The following is a 13,544-nucleotide window of genomic DNA, read 5'->3' on the forward strand; positions in this document are numbered from 1 at the left end:
ATCTCTAGTGGGGAGGGGGTCCAAAATTTAGGAAGGACACTGCAGCCCCTACCTCTGACCCCCAACCCCCTGTGATGCCCCAGTTTCCACTGTGCACTCTTTATGCCTTCAGGGGACCCTCATCACCCAGGACCTCAAGTGGGAGCTGAACACCAGCTCCCTCATCAAGAAAGCCCAGCAGGGGATGAATTTCCTGCTGCAGCTGAAGAAATTCAACCTGATAAAGAAACTGATGCTGCACTTCTACACCACAATCATCAAGTCCATCCTCACTTCATTGTACCATCTGGAAGGCTGCTGCCACATCAAGGGATAGGAGCAGGCTGAAGCATATCATTCGTTCTTCAGAGAGGAGATTGGCCGTGGTTTTCCATGACCTGTACGCCATCAGGACTCGGAGGCATGCGGGCAAATTGTAACTGAATCATCCATCCTGGACATGGACTGAGGTCCATCAGGAGCTGTTTCCTGGACCGTTGGCATTAATATGTGGCCACAAATAGGGTTTCCTAACCTGGTTTCAAGTACAGTAAGCAGAACCTGGTGGCTGGCTCATCAGTGATGGATGTGAAACTGAATTAATGATAAAGTCTTGCTAATGCTCCATATTGTAGTGCTTCATTTCCTTATTTTTACTGCAGATAACCTGTGAAAAGATCGCTCTGTGGCTGTTAAATCTATCTGGGCTCTAGCCCATTTTAAAAAGAGATCACCATACCCAGGATTGGGACTATAAGTGCACGTTTCATACTGTTATGTCATGATATTTTCTACCCTTTAAGGGTAAAGTCATAAAGTCCTTTTTTAAACCTTTTCCTGCAATTACCTCCTTAAAAAGCTGTATCTACACAGATGTTTATACCTTTTTTAAAGGAATGAACTGCAGCTACAAACAGAGAAACTCTGTCTCCCACAAAGCTCTGATGGGTGTCTCTGTAAACCACTTAACTGCAGAAGGAGCCATTTGACTCCATGGCCCTGCTCAATGTCAGTGGGTGATCTTAATGCACCCAGGGAGCTGCTGTTGTGTCTAAGCACCATATAAACACACAAAGACACTTGCACTAAGTCTCTTACCTAGTTGGAAGACCATTTGCTTGCAAAACAGGGCTGATAAAATCGTTTCCAGCTTGCACAAGGTGAATCTCTTGTGAAAAAACATACAAACAACATGTAAACGTGTGCACTTGCATGGCCTACGACGTCACGTGTGATTGTGTTGGGTAATAAATGGCCTCAACACAGAGCTTTAAGCTTCTCAAGAGTCTTGTCCCCTACTGTGAGGTAAAGTGCACTCATAAACAGTCAGAAGAATGGAGTGACGGATGAAGGAAAGGCCTGTGACAGAGAAGGTTTGCAGGGAGGCTGATTGACGATAAATAAAGGGATGTTAATGGGATGGTGGGAGAGAAAGTCTTTGGAAGGGAAGAATGACAGGAGAAAAGGAGATATGGTGAGTTAAAGGACACACCGAGAATGACAAAGAATTCAAATGGGAGCAACGGGATGAATGGAGGGAGATCCATCAGAAAAGATAAGGCGGAGTGGAGAGCGGCGATAAATGATTCGTCCAGGGATGGAAAGTGGAGGACTAATCTGACCATATTTCTCAAGAATTGGACTGCATGAGTTAAATGGACTGAAGGTTGAAGAGGAAAACCAGTTTCATTTTATCACAGTCTCTCTCAGGACATGCTTCATTTGTGGCTGCAGATTCAGTTCATTATAGTTCAAAACTCCTTACACTGGCTCTCTGACATGGAGATCAGCAGATAAACACAAAATACCGGCTTGTGCATTTATACGTAAATAAAAAATACCTCTGAATAAAAATCTAAAGCAGTAACCTTGTTTATGTAGCCTCACACTTGCAGGTATATTTGAAAATAGTCAGAGTGGACTCCCACTGAGATTTAATGGCATTTCTGTGAGTAAAGGAGAGTCAATGCAAATTAGAAGATTATTTAACTTTATTCAAATTAGTAAGTCATTAGCTGTTCAAATACCAACTGTAAAGTCTGAAAATTAGGATTATATACTGACCTTATTCCAACCAACTGGTGTTCGTAGTCTCACACTAGTGAAATGGGGATCACCTGAGTGGAGGGAATGTGTCTCAAGTGGTTGTAGCATAAAGACACCTGTGTCCAGAAGGTCCAGTCACTGGTTTATCAGTATTCCTGGTTACCATTACACCATGAAGACCAAAGAACACTCCAAGCAACTCAGAGAGAAGGTGATTGAAAAGTATACGCCAGGGGATGGATACAAGACACTCCAAAAAGTAAATCCATCGTCAAGAAATTAAGGATTATCTAGGCACATGTGTAAATCTGCCTAGATCAGGCTGTCCTCACAAACTGAGTGAGCGTGCAAGAAGGAGAAAAGTGAGAGAGGCTACCAAGACACCTATGACTACTCGGAAGGAGTTACAAGCTTCCATCGTAGATGGGTTAGACTCTGCAGACAACAACTGCTGGCCAGGTTCTTCACCAGTCAAAGCTTTTTGAGTGGCAAAGAGAAAGACACTGTTGAAGAAAACTCAGATTAAATCTGGACTAGAGTTTACCAAAAGGCATGTGGGAAACTCCATGATCAAGTGGAAGAAAGTTTTTGATCTGATGAGACCAAAATGGAGCTTTGTTTTGCCATAAGACACTGCACATCACCACAAACACCATCCCCACGGTGAAGCACGGTAGTGGCAGCATCATGGTGTGGGGATGCTTCTTAATTGGTCAGGACCAAAGTGTGCTATGGTGCCCTTTTTCTAAACTGCTGTCAATGTGCACAAGGCCAAAAAAGTGTCAAAATGTCTTAGGCATATTGATTTATTTTTTCTACTCATCTACTTTTTATGAAAATAAGCTGAAATTTTGGTCAGGATTCCTCACTAGAGAGTTAGTGGTTGGTTATATGGTTAGCCCACCTGAGAAACACGGGAAACTTCAAAAGAAAGAGTTCAGTAATATCTTCTGTCAATAAGTTTGTACCATTTTAAAAGTTCAGAATGTTATGTAGAGTTTAATGCAATTAGAAAGTTTCCAGATTTCTTCTCAAAGTTGTTTCTGCAGAGTTTGTTAAGGCCAGAATATCAGATACGTCTAGTTTACAACAACATTAATGATGACTCAGATGGTCTCAAGGCACATCTGAAAGACACTAACAAGGCCAAGTTCAAACAACACATCCCCATTATAATGAGAATAAACTCTTTATGACACAGAAGGGTATTTTTCAGTGTGGGAGTTCTTCATCAGACTAGTTTTTGGAGACCCTGGAATAAAGTACAGTCATGACCATTAGGCTTATATATGTGACACAAACACCTTTGATTCAGCCAGAGGAGCCATGTCGGTCCTTAAAGCGCACCGTCACAAAACACAGCCGGCCGCTTTTGGTAATTTCTATTCTATCCGCTAGTGATAAATCTTTTTCAAGGACTACAGGCTGTTAAAAAGGAGAGGCAACTTATTGCTGCAGAGAGGTTTTCTTCCTGTAATTGCTTCTTGCACAGTATGACAGACTTCAGACCTTGATCACAAAGTACCTTAAACACGGTCAGCTCTGGAGAAACTGGTATCAGTTTACGCATTAACACTGATGTTTTATGTGTCAGTAGCGTTAAGGATGATAGTGTGATAATGAGAGAAAACACTGATAAAGTGAAATTAATAAACCTAAAGTTGTACGGGGTTGAAAACAAACTTAAGCTCAACTTGACTGTTGAATTCATGGATCTACATTCAGAAAGTATTCAGACCCCCCTCACTTTTTCACTTTTGTTATGTTGCAGTCACTTGGTTGTAAGTGGCAAAAAAGTTGTGAAAATAGGTTAAAAGGGGTTAAAAGTGGCAGAACTAGGTCAAAAAATGGCCAAAATGTTATGAAAATAAATCAAAAGTGACACTGAGTTGCAAAAATTGATTGAAAAGGATAATAAAGTGGCAAAAACGCTCATAAATAGTTTAAAAATTGCAACAAAAACACTGTGAAAATGGGTTGAACATGACAACAAGCAGCGAAAATTGGTAAAAAGTGGCAAAGAAGACGTGGAAATAGAATAGGTTGAGAATGTTGTTGAATGAAATTTTTGTGTGGCAAAAGGTTCAATGTAGAAATTATATTGCAAAAAGTTGCAAAAATTTGCTCTAAAAGGGAAAAAAGTTATGAAAATGGGTTAGAGTGGTAATAATATAGGTTAAAGTGGCATAGAAGTGCCAGGTGAAAAAAGGCTAAATGGGGGGTTAGAAATGGGTTAAAATGGGCAAAAATTGGCAGAAATGGTGAAGTTGTCTCAGTCAGAGTGACCATGAGATTCTTGGTCACCTCTCCTACCAAGGCTCATCTTAGCCAGGCAACCAGGTCTGGGAAGAGTTCTGGTTGTGCCAATTTTCTTCGATTAGTGAATTATGGAGGCCACTTAGGTACCTTCAGTGCAGCAGAATTTTTTGTAGCCTTCTCAACAATCCTGTCTCTGAGCTGTGCAGGCACTTCTTGGACCACATGGTTTGTTTTTCTCTCTGATATGCATTGTTAGCTGTGAGTCCTTCTATAGAGGTGTGTGCATTTCCAAATCATGTCCAATCAGTTTAATTTACCACAGGTGGACTCCAATCAAGGTGTAGAAACATCTCAGTAAAGATGTAAAGAAATGGGAGGAGCCTGAGCTGAATCTCCAGTGTAAACGCAAAGGGTCTAAATACTTATGTCAATGAGATATTTCGGGTTTGTTCTTTATATGTAAGTTGAAAAACTTCCTAAAATAATATTTTCGCTTCGTCACGAATGCACTGTTCCCGCAGTCACCTTTTTCTGTGATCTGTTCATTAAATTGAGCTGCAACCTCTATTGACAGACTTATGTGCACTCATTCTACGAATCCAGACAGGTGCTGGATGAAGTAGCTATAACTCAATAGAAGCATGCATACTGATTAAAGTGACTGATGCCAAAGCATCATTGAGTACTATGAGTACTATGCAACACATTAGATGCTGCCACCATAAATCTTTAGGTAGAGAAGGGCTGAATAAGGCGGGTCAGGCGTATTGATTTACCAACAGTCTCCTGGCAGCCATCTGTTAAAACCTGTTAAAATATGCAGCAGGGTGTGGGCTGGGCTGTAGGTTTTCAGTCTAAACAAAGACTAATACATCTTTTAAGAAGAGGGACGTAGTTTATCTGCAAAATCATCAACTGTGAGGATGAAAGAAAACCAGCTGACTGTCAGCTTTCTGTATAATGTTGTTGGGTACCACTGCAGGGATACTGCACCTGAAATCACTCCTTTATTCTCTGCATGATCATATGAGGACATTAGATTTCCTACAACATGATTATAACTTCTGCTGTTAGAATTTTGGAGATAATTGTCCAGAATGTTAGGGAATTTGCTTCAAATATGGTGAGAGTTTGCTCTAAAAATTTCAGGGAAGTTGTTTTGGATAATCTGGGAAATTATCTTAGAAATTCAATGACTTTTGTGACAGCATGGAGAGGAATTTCCAGTCCTATTTGGTCTTGATTTTCATCCACATATATGTATCTAGAGGTGCATCTTCATTGAGTATATTCTATTTTGCAGCACTAGCTGAGGCCATGTCTGCCTTTATTCTAATCACTGGCCTCCCCTCTGCTTTAGAATAACTTTTAGAAGAGGTAATGCATGTGAAATTACCCTCATGATGAATGAAAGAATTAGAATTAAAACTCCACACACTGAGGCAATTTCTGGGGCTAAGTGTTCTTATTAGACTTGATTATGAAATGGCCCCTGAACAGAAATTATCCTTTAACAAGGCAGAGGTTGGAAAGTCTTTATTCCCTGTAAATTACATCCAGGAGGCAGTTCACACAGATGATGCCTCTCTCTGAAATACTTAGTTATACATCATTTTATGAAAACATTGTCTGCCAGACGTTTCAGAACACTTGACAAATTCCTCAAAGTCACCTTCTGAAGTGAAATGTTTCGGACACGTGTCTGAAAAGACGTATGAGTACACCAACGTGAGCTGTGCTTATTTTTATTTGGGAATGAGTCTGAAGGCTGCAGCTACGTATTTTTTAATCGTGGACATGTGGGTTTTTACTGTGATCATTTGGGGTGAATGTGGCCAAGGATGTGGCGTCTACTTTCTCTAAAAGTAAGGCAGATGATGCATCAAACACAAACTTAGAGGTGAGAGAGAAGGAGGTAAAGCAGCAAGACACAACACAGTGTGACCCTGAGGTAAAAATACAGCCACAGCATGTTCCTCACCGGCTGATAAATGAGAGGCTTCTAATCAGGAGAGCAGTCAAGAGGAGCAGACGAAATACGCTCACACAGCAGGCTGGAACGGATCAACACTTACACATTGACCTACATTCATATAAATATGTATGTATATATTATCCAGTAATGTACAAATAAGCTTACAGAGGCTGCATGCAAATCACACGAGTCAGACGGACTTTTTAGTGTCTGTTTTCTCTCATGAAGCAGAGAGAGGTGGAAGACAAGAAGGCCGTCATATGAATATTTCCAACAGAATACATGTGTGGAGTTTGCATGCTATCCCCATGGACATCTGGATTCTCTCTAGGAACTCAGGCTTCCTCCCAGAGTCCAAAGACTGCCTCTATATGTCAGCCATGTCATTGACTGGCCACCAGTCCAGGGCGTCTCCATCCCACCCTTTGACAACTGGGATTGGCTACGCCCCCTGAGGGAGACCCCACATGAAAGGGTTAGGGTTTGGTTTGTCCATCCATCCATCTGTACATATGTACCTCCATCCATCCATCTGTACATATGTACATCCATCCATCCATCTGTGCATATGTACCTCCATCCATCCATCTGTACATATGTACATCCATCCATCCATCTGTGCATATGTACATCCATCCATCCATCCAGCCATCCATCTGTACATATGTACATCCATCCATCCATCTGTACATATGTACATCCATCCATCCATCCATCCATCTGTGCATATGTACATCCATCCAGGCCATGCTTGTGAGCCCACTAACTAAAGAATGCAAAGAGGGATTTCCTGCAATCTTTGTAACAACCAGCCTTACTCAAGGATGAGGTAATCAGATTTTGGAGGTCATAAAGCAAAGGTCAGTATCACCACATGTTCATCCCTTGCTTGTGAACGCAATATCCCAGGACTGTAAAGATTTTCTTCAGACATGTCTATATGTCCACTCTGAATCAAGGATGACCAAATTACATTTCTGAGGACTTTATGTTCATTCCTTGCTTGTGAATGCATTACCTCAAAATCACTTTTAGGGGATTTTCTTCTATCTTTGCATAAATATAAACTCAGATTTCAGAAAATGAAAAGTTTTTGGATGTCATAGGTTGGAAGTCAATGTCAAGTCAATGTCATTGTACCTCTTGTTCTTCCCTTGATTGTGAATGTGAAAGACCGGCTCAGACGACACGAATTCAGCTAGATTTTAGTCCGACTGTAACGTTGCAGCTCATTGTCAAAACTCTGGCCTGATTTAAAGCGTCAGGGATGACAAACGGTCTTGTGGTGTGACAGAATTAACGACGCGTCCAAGACGCCCCACGACTAGCATGTCAGACTTTTTCTTACATCGTCGTCTAGTTTGACACCCTGACCTAACGTCAACGACGTGAATCCTGAGGTGTACCAACAGGACAACATTTGCTGCCTATCTTTGCAACGTGATTGTATTAGAGAACTAATGTGTAACTTTACTTATTTACATTATCACATGTACACCTTAAGTTCTATCTGAAGGAGAGTCAGTCCATGTTGTCCTCCTCTTGATAGTGTATATCTATAACTGTAATCCATAATCCGATCCATAATTGTTTCTTAATTTTCTTTTTAACAAGCAAAAGACTGCTACAATCACACAGAGCACCTCTGTTGTAGTGACTTACACTCTTTGCATTTACAGAAAAGTCTTTATTTTTAAAAGCATGTACACCTGAAAAATCACTGCACAACATTAGTCAAGTCAACTGATCAGCCTTTAACAACATTCCTGTCAGCAAAATCAGAAATTTTCCACTTCATACCCAAAAACGTCTATCAGTCAAAGTCATGCAACAAGAATCAAAACTGACTTTGACAATTTTTCCAACATAAAGTGAACATCAATCAACGCAGCGCTCCACAATGAAAATGTCGGAGCCCATTTCTCCAGGCATCAAGCACAAGATGATGACACGATCTCTCCTCCCCTCCCTTCATAAAAACGGACCTATCATCAATCAGAGCCGCACATCTCGGATTCAACAGGCTGCTCTCGCGGGACGCATAAACCGGGGGACGGGCCTGTTCAGATATTCATGGAAACAGTGGAGATCGGTTATGTGGATGCGCCTGATAACCCTGCCTCTGTGAATTAGTGGCAGCAGCCTCCCTCTGAGGCTCATAAAGCTTGATGGGTTTGTCTGGCCACAATGAGCACTAGGCACCACAAAGGCAGGGATGTGTATGATGGGATGTGTTGTACATTTAATTCCCCCAGTCATGAAGTAAGAGGTTGTCAGGGATTGCAAATAGCCAAGGAAGTTGAAGATGTGTCTTTTCTGAGCTTTTAAAGAGACACTTAGAACATATGGAAGCTAATGAGATGACATATGTAAATGGATGCAGTTATTCATGAGAGAGACAAACACATAAAGAGGAGATCTAATAAAGTCTGGACACAGCCATAAAGCCAGTAGGATGAGAAGTATCAGACATAGGAAATAAAAAAGCACAAAGAGGTATAAATGGTGTGAACGGCAGCTGTCTGTGTTTGTGCAGCTGTGTGTTCAAACCACAGCTGGACATGAGGAAAAGCTCGCATTACTCCACCAGTGAGAGGTCAGGTAGTGTGTAACTACCCTGCAGCTATTCAGGGAGCAAAATACATGAGTTTGCAGAATGGAACCAGCGGGAAATGTGTTCATATTAAACAAGGGTAATGGTGGGCAACCATTCACAGACTGTTAAGTACATTTCCATTTTGTTTTCTCTCAAAGGTGGTTCATGATGTCACCTTATGAGCACAGATATTTGGCTTTCTCTGACTTCTCTGTGAACTCTTTCTGCAACCAGCAGGTGTCTAAATGATATATGCTGAAAACTGTGACACCATGTTGTAAAAGAATGAGAACTGGGTAAACAGAATGATCAGAGTATCAAATTTAATGGTGCTTTTTATGGAAAACAATTGAATAAACTAAAAATGAATGTCTCTGGTTATAAACACATGAAAACGAAACAACCCAGTTATTCATGGGAAATACAGTGGATACCCCTGGGGATAACTCATTGAGCTTTGGTAACTGACAGCACAAAATCACAATTAGGAGTGAATGGATTTCATTAAATGCAGTTTAAAATGTCTTATTCATCACATTTATGATTGAAGGTTATTTTCAGTCCCACCTGCACGGAGCAAATAAATGTGTGGCACCAGCTGCTGTGCTTTAGCGCCATAGCCTCTTAGGCCATATTACGTTAGCTTTACTACACAATTTGTACAAAAGTGTTTGGCTACATCTGTTTGCCATGCAGTCTCCATTTGCAGTGTGATCCTAAATGGGTCATTCTGAAGAGCTCAGTGACTTCAAGCGTGGTACTGTGATGGATGCCACAAGATGATTCATGAAGTTGCGCCCCTGCTGATATTATAAGAAAGTAGAAGCATTTAGGAACAACAGCAACTCAGCCACGAAGCGGAAGACTGTGCAAAAGTCACAAACGCTCTGCTGAGAGTTCTGAACTTCCATTGGCATTAATGTAAGCACAAACCTGTGCAGCAGGAGCTTCATGGAATGTGTTTGGCTGAGCAGCTGCTGCATGAAAGTTCAGGATGGGCAATACCAATTCTTTAAAATTCAATACGATATCAATACTTTTTGGTGCAATTTTTTAACAATACTGATACCATTACTTTTGAAGAAAGAATACAATATTTTACTATTGAACTTTTAAAAGGAGCAGATTTCAGGCACATTAAAAGGTGTATGCAGGTCATTTAGGAATTTATGTAGAGAAACTTCAATTAAACTAAGCAGAAAAAAATTAATAAAATATACAAAAATAAACAATTTTAGCACAAATTCTACAAAATAAAATATCTACAGCATAAAAAAATGATCAATTTATCTTATTTTTAAAAATTCAGATAGAAGAGATGGATTAGCAACTTGTCTCCAGCAAGAATTTAAGAAATACATGAAAGATTTCCATAGAAATATTTTTATGTTTCTACAATTTGGTTTTCATACGTTTTATGGTATCAGCATGTGGCCTCAGAGTATGTTTTGTAATGTTTTCTTACAATTTTGAAGTTGACTTGAGAGCCACATTAAGTGAGAAGGACAGCCGAGCTTATTATAGACTGTAAGAAGAATTCATACGTGTGCAAGAGGAAATATTAATCTGCAGCTAATATGCGTGAGTGGAGCTGCTGTTACTCGTGTATGATTGGTCCCACAAGTCACATGATACACTCGGATGGGCACGTCTGATTTGTCTCATGTGAAGTCATGTGACACAGACAAATAGTAAAAGCAACAGAGTCTGGAGGAGAGACAAGGAAGTACTCGGGGAGAAACGGTGCTAAGATGTATTTTAAAGAACTCATTTGGAAGAGATACTTTGTTAGAGAGATCGACACCAAAAGAGTACTTTCTAAACACCGATACTTCCACCACTAATGCAAGCCTCACATCACCTAGTCCAATGGAGTGGTGTAAAGCACACCAACACTGGACTGTGGACCAATAACGCGTCTCTTTTTGGCAGTCACATGTGAGTCTCAGTTCGGCAGATGCCAGGAGAATGTTCCCTGCCTGACTGCATTGTGCTAACTGAAGTTTGGTGGAGGATGGATTATGATATGGGGCTGTTTTTAGGATTTGGGCTATGCCACTTATCTCCAGTGAAGGCCAATTTTAATGTTTCAGCATGACAAGACATTTTGGACAATGCTATGCTTCCAACTTTGTAGCAAAGTTTGGGGAAGGCCCTTTTCTATTCCAACATGACTATGCTGCAGTGCACAAAAAGGACTATAAGGACATGTGACCAGTACAGAGCCCTGACCTCAACCCTATCCAGCACCTTTAGGATTAACTGGCATGGAGATTACAAGCCAGGCCTTCTGATACAACATCAGTGCCTGACCTCATAAATGCTCTGCAGGATGAATGGGCACAAATTCCCACAAAAACACTCCAAAATCGTGTGGACAGTCTTCCAAGAAGAGTGGAGGCTGTTTTTGGGTGGCAAAAAGGGAGGCAATGCCATATTAAAGTACATGTATGAATATAATGTCATTACAGTCTGGAATAATGGGCAGGTGGCCAAATACTTTTTTCAGTGTAGGGTTTAACAGGATGCCAAAGCAGTGAATGTTTGCAAAAGTGACCACAGAGTAATTCTAGATCACAGAGGCTCAAAAATCTTTGTTTTTGCAAATTATTCGCAAAAAACAGAGTTCGGTGTGCAAGGACCTTAGGCTGCGAAACAATGAATTTTCATTCTTTGACTGGGTTTTGTTGTGCCTATATGTCTTTAAAGCATTGTAAACACTGTCTAATTACAGCACCAACAATGTCCACTCTTCATGTTTCAGTAAATCAACTATCCCCATGCCCGGCAGCCTCTGACATCACTGACCACTTCTTTCTCCCTGCAATTTCCCACTAATGAGAGCCTGAGAGGAGGGAGCTGATGGAGAGGCTGATTAAAGAAAAGCTGCTGCGGCTGCTTAGCAGGAAAACACCATTTCATATTCACACACACAAACACAGACACACAAAGATTCTCAGATTCATGACAGGCACACATCCCAGCACACTCACACATATATATAAGATCTTCAACGCACGTACTGGTTCACACTAACCCACCAACGCAGACTGAATAATTCACTAAGTCCAGACCTTGGGGGCTTTGCAGTCTGCCAGTTTTTGTGTGTGTATGCACTGTGTTTGTATATGTGTGTCAGCGGTGTGTATGTGCTTGGAATCTCCCGGAGTACGCTGCGTAGGCGGATAAGGAGGGAAGCCCATGTGTTGGAAGCACAAGTCAACACGGCAGCTCCGTGCCTGCAAGCTACAAAGACAGAGAGATACAGAGATGAGTGAGATTAAGGATGAAGAAAAGACAGAAAGAGGGTGATGTCTGGAGGAATGAACTGGAAGAAAGGTCGAGAAACGAAGAAGAGAAGGGTTGAAAAAGAGAACGTGATTGGCTGGCTTTGCAGGGACAGGCTGAAGAGGTTTTTTTGGTCTCTACCTCTTTCATACTGTGCAATTGCCATGGAAACTGAAGATTTGACACATGCTAAATTCTCAAACACTGGGAGCTGACACTCACGATCAATTCTGACTAAACATAGGACGCTTTATATGCTGGACTGTGTCTCATATCGCCCAGCCCATCACACGAGAAGTGTTTACCTTCAGAGTTATGTAATCACAAATCAATATCTGCCTACAGACGCACAATCACTACCAACTGAGTGTGTTTGCATTGACTGAATGAGTGCTTTTATACACCAGTACTAGCTGATTTATGTTTCCGATAAACCTTTGCTGTCTGCATCCTGGGACATAACGAGGTGATCTTCAGGTACTCTCCCCAAAGGAAAACATATAGTATCTGATGCAAATCTCAAATGGAAGAAATGGCACAACCTGGACTCATCCACGAGCTGGTCACCCGGCCAAACTGAGCAATCAAGGGAGAAGGGCCTTTGTAACAGAGGTGACCAAGACCTCGATGGTCACTCTGACTAAGCTCCAGAGATCCTGTGTGGAGATGGGACAAAGTTTCAGAGGGACAACCATCACTGCAGCCCTCCACTGAACTGGGCTTTATGTGGCTAAACTGAAGCCTCTCCTCGGTGTAAAACACATGAAAGCCTACTCTGAGTTTGCAAAAAAGCCCCTGGAGGACTCTCCTACGGTGAGAAACAAGATTCTCTGGTCTGCTGAAACCAAGATTGAAGTGGTTGGCCTCAATTCTATATATCTGGAGGAAACCAGGTGCCACTTATCACCTGCCCAGTACCATACCAACATTGAGCATGGTGGTCGCAGCATTATGCTGTGGGAGTGTTTTTCAGCAGCAGGGACTGGGAGACTGGTCAGGGTTGAGGAAAGCTGAATGGAGCAAAGTAAAGAAATATCCTCAATGAAAACCTGTTCCACAGCTCTCAGGATCTCAAACTGGACTCACCTTCCAACATGACAAGGCAAGACAACACAGGAGGGGCTTAGTGACAAGTCTTTTAATGCCCTACAGAGGCCCAGCTACTTGAACCCTATCCAAAATCTCTGGAGAGAGCTGAAAATGTCTGTCCACCGTCGGTCCCCATCCAACCTCACTGAGTTTGAGAAGATTTTCAAAGAAGAATGGCAGAAAATGCCCCACTCCAAGTGTGCAAAGCTTATTACATCATAGTCAAAATTACTGGTGCTCCAAGTGAATACTGAGGTTCTAGCATTCAGCACTTTGTATTATGAACCATTATTTTCCTATATCCAGTCAGCT

General features: G+C 41.5%; 1 protein-coding gene across 1 annotated transcript in view; it reads right to left on the minus strand.

The window, feature by feature from the left end:
• Window positions 1-13,544, minus strand: part of kcnh2b (potassium voltage-gated channel, subfamily H (eag-related), member 2b) — a 405,497-nt gene that overhangs the window by 361,397 nt on the left and 30,556 nt on the right. The window lies entirely within an intron of this gene.

This window comes from Cheilinus undulatus, linkage group 19, assembly GCF_018320785.1.
Source record: "Cheilinus undulatus linkage group 19, ASM1832078v1, whole genome shotgun sequence".
In the NCBI taxonomy this organism is placed as follows: Eukaryota; Metazoa; Chordata; class Actinopteri; order Labriformes; family Labridae; genus Cheilinus; species Cheilinus undulatus.